The sequence below is a fragment of the Cyprinus carpio genome, chromosome A15 (genome assembly GCF_018340385.1).
Source record: "Cyprinus carpio isolate SPL01 chromosome A15, ASM1834038v1, whole genome shotgun sequence".
NCBI lineage: Eukaryota > Metazoa > Chordata > Actinopteri > Cypriniformes > Cyprinidae > Cyprinus > Cyprinus carpio.
Genome location: NC_056586.1, coordinates 22,205,593 through 22,212,453, shown reverse-complemented (window position 1 = coordinate 22,212,453; position 6,861 = coordinate 22,205,593). Strand labels below are relative to the sequence as shown.

At 33.6% G+C, this 6,861-nt stretch overlaps 1 long non-coding RNA gene across 2 annotated transcripts; it reads left to right on the top strand.

Moving 5' to 3' along the window:
* Window positions 1–1,335: 1,335 nt before the first annotated feature.
* LOC109052344 lies at window positions 1,336–5,395 on the top strand. 2 transcript variants are annotated; one of them, XR_006161863.1, is made up of 3 exons: window positions 1,336–1,357; window positions 4,563–4,592; window positions 5,293–5,395. It is a non-coding gene; the product is annotated as an uncharacterized LOC109052344 (long non-coding RNA). The 2 variants fall into 2 exon arrangements; XR_006161862.1 differs by lacking the exon at window positions 1,336–1,357 and adding an exon at window positions 3,201–3,871 and having other exon boundaries at window positions 4,545–4,592.
* Window positions 5,396–6,861: the final 1,466 nt, after the last annotated feature.

The following is a 6,861-nucleotide window of genomic DNA, read 5'->3' as shown; positions in this document are numbered from 1 at the left end:
ATTGGGCAATAGAAAATACAGTTTGTACAGTATTAAAACCATTACGCCTAGACAGTCCCTACAAGGATAGTGAACCAGACTTTTTTATTTTATTTTATTTTATTTTATTTTATTTTATTTTATTTTATTTTATTTTATTTTATTTTATTTATTTTATTTTATTTTATTTTGAGCTGCACAGTCACTAGTCATTGTATTCTTTTGTTGTGTGGAAGAACAGTTTGTTCTGCTAATCGTCTTGTATTTTTCCCGCTGGTCTTCTGAAGTCTGTGATGTTTTTTTTCAGGTCTGGAGGGAAATACTGAATTAAGTCCTGCAGGAGAAACTAAAGGAGACGAGGAGAAGAAAAAGAAGAAAGACAAAGTAATTTCTCCTGTTCATTCCTCCTGCTGTATTATTTGAATGACCTTGCTTTTTAATTTTTTTTACATTTCCAAGATAATGTCTCACATTTTGTTTGCTGACTTTTTGGTGCTTACTTTTTGCTTGATTCATTTTTATAATTTTCCCCAGGATGCAGCTGCAATCACTTCAGACAGCGAGAATGAAAAGTAGAAGAAGAAGATGAAGAAGTTATGAAGTGCAGAGGTATGAAAGCGTTTTATTTTCACAGTTTGTGTGTCTGGAATCTGAAATCTCTGTATCTTCCGTGTTTCTTAGGATTCCAGCTCATCTTCCTCCCCTGACAGTGACACAAGAAGAAGAAGAAGAAGAAGAACAAGAAGAAGAAGAAGCTACAGCAAGAAGCATTTTTGTGTGTTGATTAGCTGTTTTTATTCCCTCACTAAAGAACATTTTTAAAATTTTTATTTTTCCCCTCAATTTGAAGATTACAATTTTCTTTAAAAGGTAATTGTGACTTATCTCACAATTGAGTTTTTATATCTCCTAATTCTTAAACTTAAACTTATTTTATTTCAGCTAAGCTGTCAAAGAAACATTTTTCTTTTTCATTAAGTTAGACTTGACTTACTAAAATAACTTAAATAAAAACTTATAAAAAACTATCTGACAAAAAATGAAAAAAAAAAAATACAATTAAAATGGAAAATTCTAAATAAATTTTAATTCAAAATACTAAAAATAACACCTATACTGGTATTTCTTTTCATAATTGCGAGTTTATAGCAATTCTGGGTTTTTTCTTAGAATTGTGAGAAAAAGTCACAGTTACCTTTTTTATTTCTTTAACCTGTGGCAGAAACGAGCTTCAGAGTTGTTAATGTGAGTTAATCTTCATCTCTTCTCTCTTTTTCAGGAATCAAGCAGTTCTTCCTCTGACAGCTCCAGTGAAGATGAGAAGAAGAAAAAGAAGAAGAAAGACAAAAGGAAGAAAAAGAACAAGGAAAAGAAGAAGGTACATTGCAGCCTGAAAGACTTTTAAAGTTCTAAAAATCATTTGATTTTTTTTTTGTTTTTTTTCGTTAAATGCAGATAAAAAGTCATTAAAGTCAACGAGAGATGACATAAAATAACTGGGACTCATTTGGATTTCATGTTAATGTTTAAGAGAAGTTCATACTCTTACAAACAATAAGACTGACAAAGAAAAGACTAAAAGGCTGCAAAAATGTGAAGTGTGATACTGTCCTACTCTAAGACACCACACGTTTATTAAAGCAATAACCCCCAATAAGCTGTGGTTTACAGTGAATTTATAACAGCTGAGGGGCGTTGTTAGTTATGATGTGAACCCCCTTAGTTGTTATAAATTCACTGTAAACCACGGCTTCACAGGGCTTAATGCAGATTTCTTCATCTCTACTGTACTCCAGTCTGCCTTCTGAAACCCTGAGCCGAGCGGAGAGCAGCAGCGCCTCCCGCAGGCCTCTGACCGTCATAGAGAGCCTGGTGGGACATCCTCAGAGAAACACACTGGACATGGACAGAGTCACGACCAGCAGATACACCTCACATACCACACCTTAAGAAACACTTACACAAATGATCTTTTGGACTCAAGCGCTGCAGGGATGACTTATTTTTGTAGGCTGAAACGGGTTCCCTTCATAAAAAAACTATAGAAAATATTGCAGAAAATATTGCAGAAAATAAGCTCTGTGATACAACTAGAGTTTATGATTCTTACATGAAAACCTTTACAGATGAACACATCTTTTCTGAATTTTGAAGCCTAAATACAGTCAGGAGAAGTGGAAAGCTAAATGTTGGCTATAAATGAACTACACCATCAACTCCTGACAAGGAAAAAAGTCAGAATCGCAAGAAAAAATATTGAATTGAGAGATGATAACTAAGAATTTTGAGAAATAGTCAGAATTGCAAAAATGTGTATTTTAAGACATTTTAAATATATATATGAAATATGTCATATAAAAAAAAAAAGTACATGAAACCAATTATAAAATATAAATACATATATCCAAAAAAAAAAAGCCCAAACAAATATGTAATATATATTTGTAATAAAACATTTTACAAAATATATGTCATATTCATGCATATCCATCCAGAAACCCGTCAATATCTGTTGATAAATATAAAAGATAGACATGTTTTTATTGAGAGATGATAACTAAGAATTTTGAGATATAGTCAGAATTGCAGGGTTTCTGGTACAGTATGTATGTATGTGTTTTTGGAGTTACCGTTGTGCTGAAGAGTAGTGATTATTAAGACGATGACTTGCTGAATACCAATAAAACCTTATATTACTTTATTAAAGAGCAATGGCTGTGCATTTTGCAGCATAGTGACTATCTCTTTGTTAAATACTTTATTACATGCAAGCATGCTTGTGCTGTTGTTAACTACCTATATATGAAAAAATGAAATATATATTATGTAGATAACTATAAAATATTATATGTGTGTGACTATACTTTATGAGTAATTATATGTGTAATATATTTATACACGTTCAGTACCATATCTTATCACATGTACATGTTACTGAATATAAATATGCATATATTACAATATACAATAATATATATTTTCACTTATTTTTCAGTGTATGAAAGCGGCAATTCCTTACATATTATTCAATATATTGTAATATTAATATATTATATATATATATTAATATATTAGTAACACGATATATTATTCTGTCTATTTTCAATATAGGCTACCGTTAAATCATTTAATATATTGATCATTCATATAAAATATATTTTCTTTGCATAAGAATTGTTTTCGCAATTATGAGATAAAAGTCGGGTCTACACTCAGAATTGCGAAAAAAAAGAAGTAATAATTCAGGGAAAAAATTCAGGGGGGAAAACAATTGCAAGATGTAAAGTCAAAATTGTAAGATGTACAATTGCAAGATAAAATGTCAGAATTAACGTCAGTTCAGATCTCGCAGCAGCTTATTTATTCCAATAAGGAGGGACCTAAGGAGATATTGTTCTATTTTTAGTAAGATAACTTGTTCTGAAAAGTTGTTAAATGTGTTTACACTTACACTAGTTGATTAATTAATATTCATAAGCCAAGCCATCGCTAATCCTAATGCATACTTAGCGCTGTTTGGCTTTCAGCCAATCAACTTGGGCGAACGTGACGTCACGTAAATGAATATTAATGAGCCAAGTCTTGCTGCCACAAACATCAGCTGTTGTGACTCTCTGGGTGGATCCCCGTGATGATAAATACTGCTGTCATCTCGATCAGATCACATTCACTGCTTCATCATGGGCTCAGGTAGACAGATACAGAGCTTATGAATCAGAAAACACACACTGGTTGATTTCTAAGAGAAACTAACAGTTTTATTCCTGTTTCTGACCAGCTGCTGAGGGTGATGAGGTGGAGGGGAGGGAAAAAGGATAAAGACAAAGACCAAGAAGATAAAGATAAAGAGTGCAAGGATAAGGGCAAGGACAAAGAGAGTGACAAGGCAAAGGTAAGAATATTTAATCATGATAGTGAATGAAAGTTTACTAACCCATACATTATTATTATTTCTAATTACTTATAGAAACATCAGCATGTGTGACATTTCATAATGTTATTGTTAGTTTAATGTTAAATTTATTTTATACACATAAAGATGAAAGTTATTGACAAGGATGAAAAGTATCGGATTTTGCATATAGAACAGGGTTATTATTGCTAACTAAAAATTGAAACTAAAACTGAAATAAAGAAAATCAATAATGACAAAAACACAACTCTGAAAACAACAACTCTACAAACAAACTAACAAAATAAATATATTAATCAAAACTATAATAGTATCTCAGTGATACTAAAATAATGCCATCTCAGGGTTAATAATCTGATTGTCCTCCTAAATCAAAAAGTTTGCTTTGATCTTTACTTTTTTAACCCCTTCCACCCCAAACACTTTTCATTTAAAGCCACTTTTGGCTCCTGATGTGTATATAATCAGATTACAGAAGTAAAATGGGTTGCAAACGGTGTTTTGTGTTGAGTTTAACCCAGAAGACTCTTTTCAAGAGCTCAAAAATGTCGTTTAGCCCTCGAGGGTTAATAATGATGTAAAATGAGAGATGTTACTGCATGCCGGTGTATAGAATGTGATGCATGATCTTGTTTTATGAACGCTTTTTCAGAGTGATTGCAAAGAAAAGGATAAAGACCACTCTTCATCCAGTGATGAGGTAACTTTGTGCTTTTGCTTTGAATTTAGAATCACTTAATCAAAACAAGCCTGTCATAAATCACCATTTACTGATTCTGAAAGTTTTGTGGGACACAGAAGGAGATCTTAAGCCATAGGTTCATCTATGAGCAGTCATAGAGTTAGAGTTAAGAGCTGGTCGTTCTTTTTTTAATAACCCTAAGGATGGTGTTTCTCAAAACCGGCTGATCTTAAGGTGTGGTGCACACTTACAGTCGTAAAGATGCACTAGAGCTCATGCTTCATTCTTTTTTTTCGCTTAACTAGAGTTCAGAACAAAAGACCCAAATGAATCATTTTGACGATTCGATTGGATGAGCTACGTTTGATGCTATTCTACATAAACACAGAAAACTTTCTTCCTAGTCAAAGTGCTTTCCTAAAGTCAAGTACTTTCATTGACTGACTTTAGTAGTCTGTTGTGTATCCGCCCCCTGTAATGCAGACAAACTGGTTTATTTGATGAAGAGAGGACAAAAATATGCTTGAAAGATTTACCAGGAACCAAATGCATGACCAAAAATCAGTTAAATGTATGAATTGTGTTTCTGTAAAGTCACAAGCACTGTTTCCAAATTATTATTATTATTATTTACATTTCTCCTTTAGAGCAAGAACTATTACATATGATGTTTTTCATAGAAAACTGGAAGTTAACATTATTCTCTCTGTGTTTGTAGGACTAAAGCTGAAGACTGAAGACATAAGGGTGACTGGGGCAAGTTGTCACATGGGGAAATGCCCTAAGGGCTTTATCTCAGTAACTGTGAGGTTTTAAGTAAATAAAATAATCCAATTGCACAAATGAACGTGTACAAATACAGTGGTTTTATATGTTGTTTTAAACACCTAGTTTGTCTTAAATTAGGATAATATATTTTATGAATTCCATTCTACAAACTAAAATGCCAGGATTATTATATTTTTATATATAAATGCAAGCTGTTACATGTTTTTGTGTCTATTTTATGGTTTTGTGTTTTACTGTTAAAGACATTAAATATCCTATAATACATTTTGAATATTATATTATGGAAAACGGATCGATGTGTTAGTATGTCATATTACAAATAATGTTTTACTCAAAACAGATTTATCCCATATTCTGTGACAACATGCCCCACTAAAGGTCAACATGTCAGCAGAACATGTTTAATTAACAGATTTTTGTTGTTGTGACGATAGCAAAACTGACTTTTCAAAATAAACTCCATGAGAAATATTTGTTGGTACAAAAAGTCGCCATGGATTTACAGTACAATACACCTTATATTGAACATACTGAAAACTGCTTTATTTTTATGTTCATATTATGATCCCATGTGATGTGTGTATTTTTATAACAAAATGCACATTTTTAAAAGAGAAGTAATTTAATAAATTCTTAATTTACAGACTATAATATTATATTCTAAATCCACATAAGGCACCTAACACCTGTCTGTTGCCACACATATATACTGTATGCGTGGGTTTGTTGCTATTGAAGTAGGAGTGGAGAACAGGTACTTCCGTCAATGCACACCTGACTGAATCACCTGAACGCCCGCCCAATCACACAACCTAATTAATATTCATGAGCCAAGCTTTGCGCTTATTCGCCAACTACCTATCGCTCATGTACAAGCGTCTCCCGTTCAGCGAATCAGATAATCCGATTCGGCGAACGTCAGGTTGCGTCATTAATAACCACGATACAAACCCACTTAAATTAAAACAAACATAACTTAAAACATCATTTTTTTAAATGAAGGTAGATGATAGACTTAAAAACTGGTTTCAGCAATGGACTTCGATCTGGCGGCGGGCAGGTAAAGTGGTTGGCCTGCAACAGCTGATTTAACCACTTTATTTTTTTTAAATAATAAATCTCAAGAAACCCCCCGGCCCCCCCCCCCTGGGGGGGGGGGGGGGGGGGGGGGGGGGGGGGGGGGGGTGGGCATGGGAAACGGGGGGATGGCGGGGTTGTGGGGGGCACTCTCTCGCGGGCGTTTCCAGCTGTTGGGAGAGTGGATGAGGTGAAGAAGTCGGAGGGCAAACAGGTGGAAGGGATCTTTGGGTTTGGAAAGAAGGATAAAGACAAAGAAAAGAGCAAGGAAAAGAGCAAAGACAAGGTAAACATGTTTATTCATAATAATCTAATCAGAAAAACACACATCAAAATTACAAAAGCCTGTAGTAGACGCATTTGTGTTGTGATTGAATTGTTGTCGAACAAAAACAACATTAAAAAGTTATACAAGAACAGG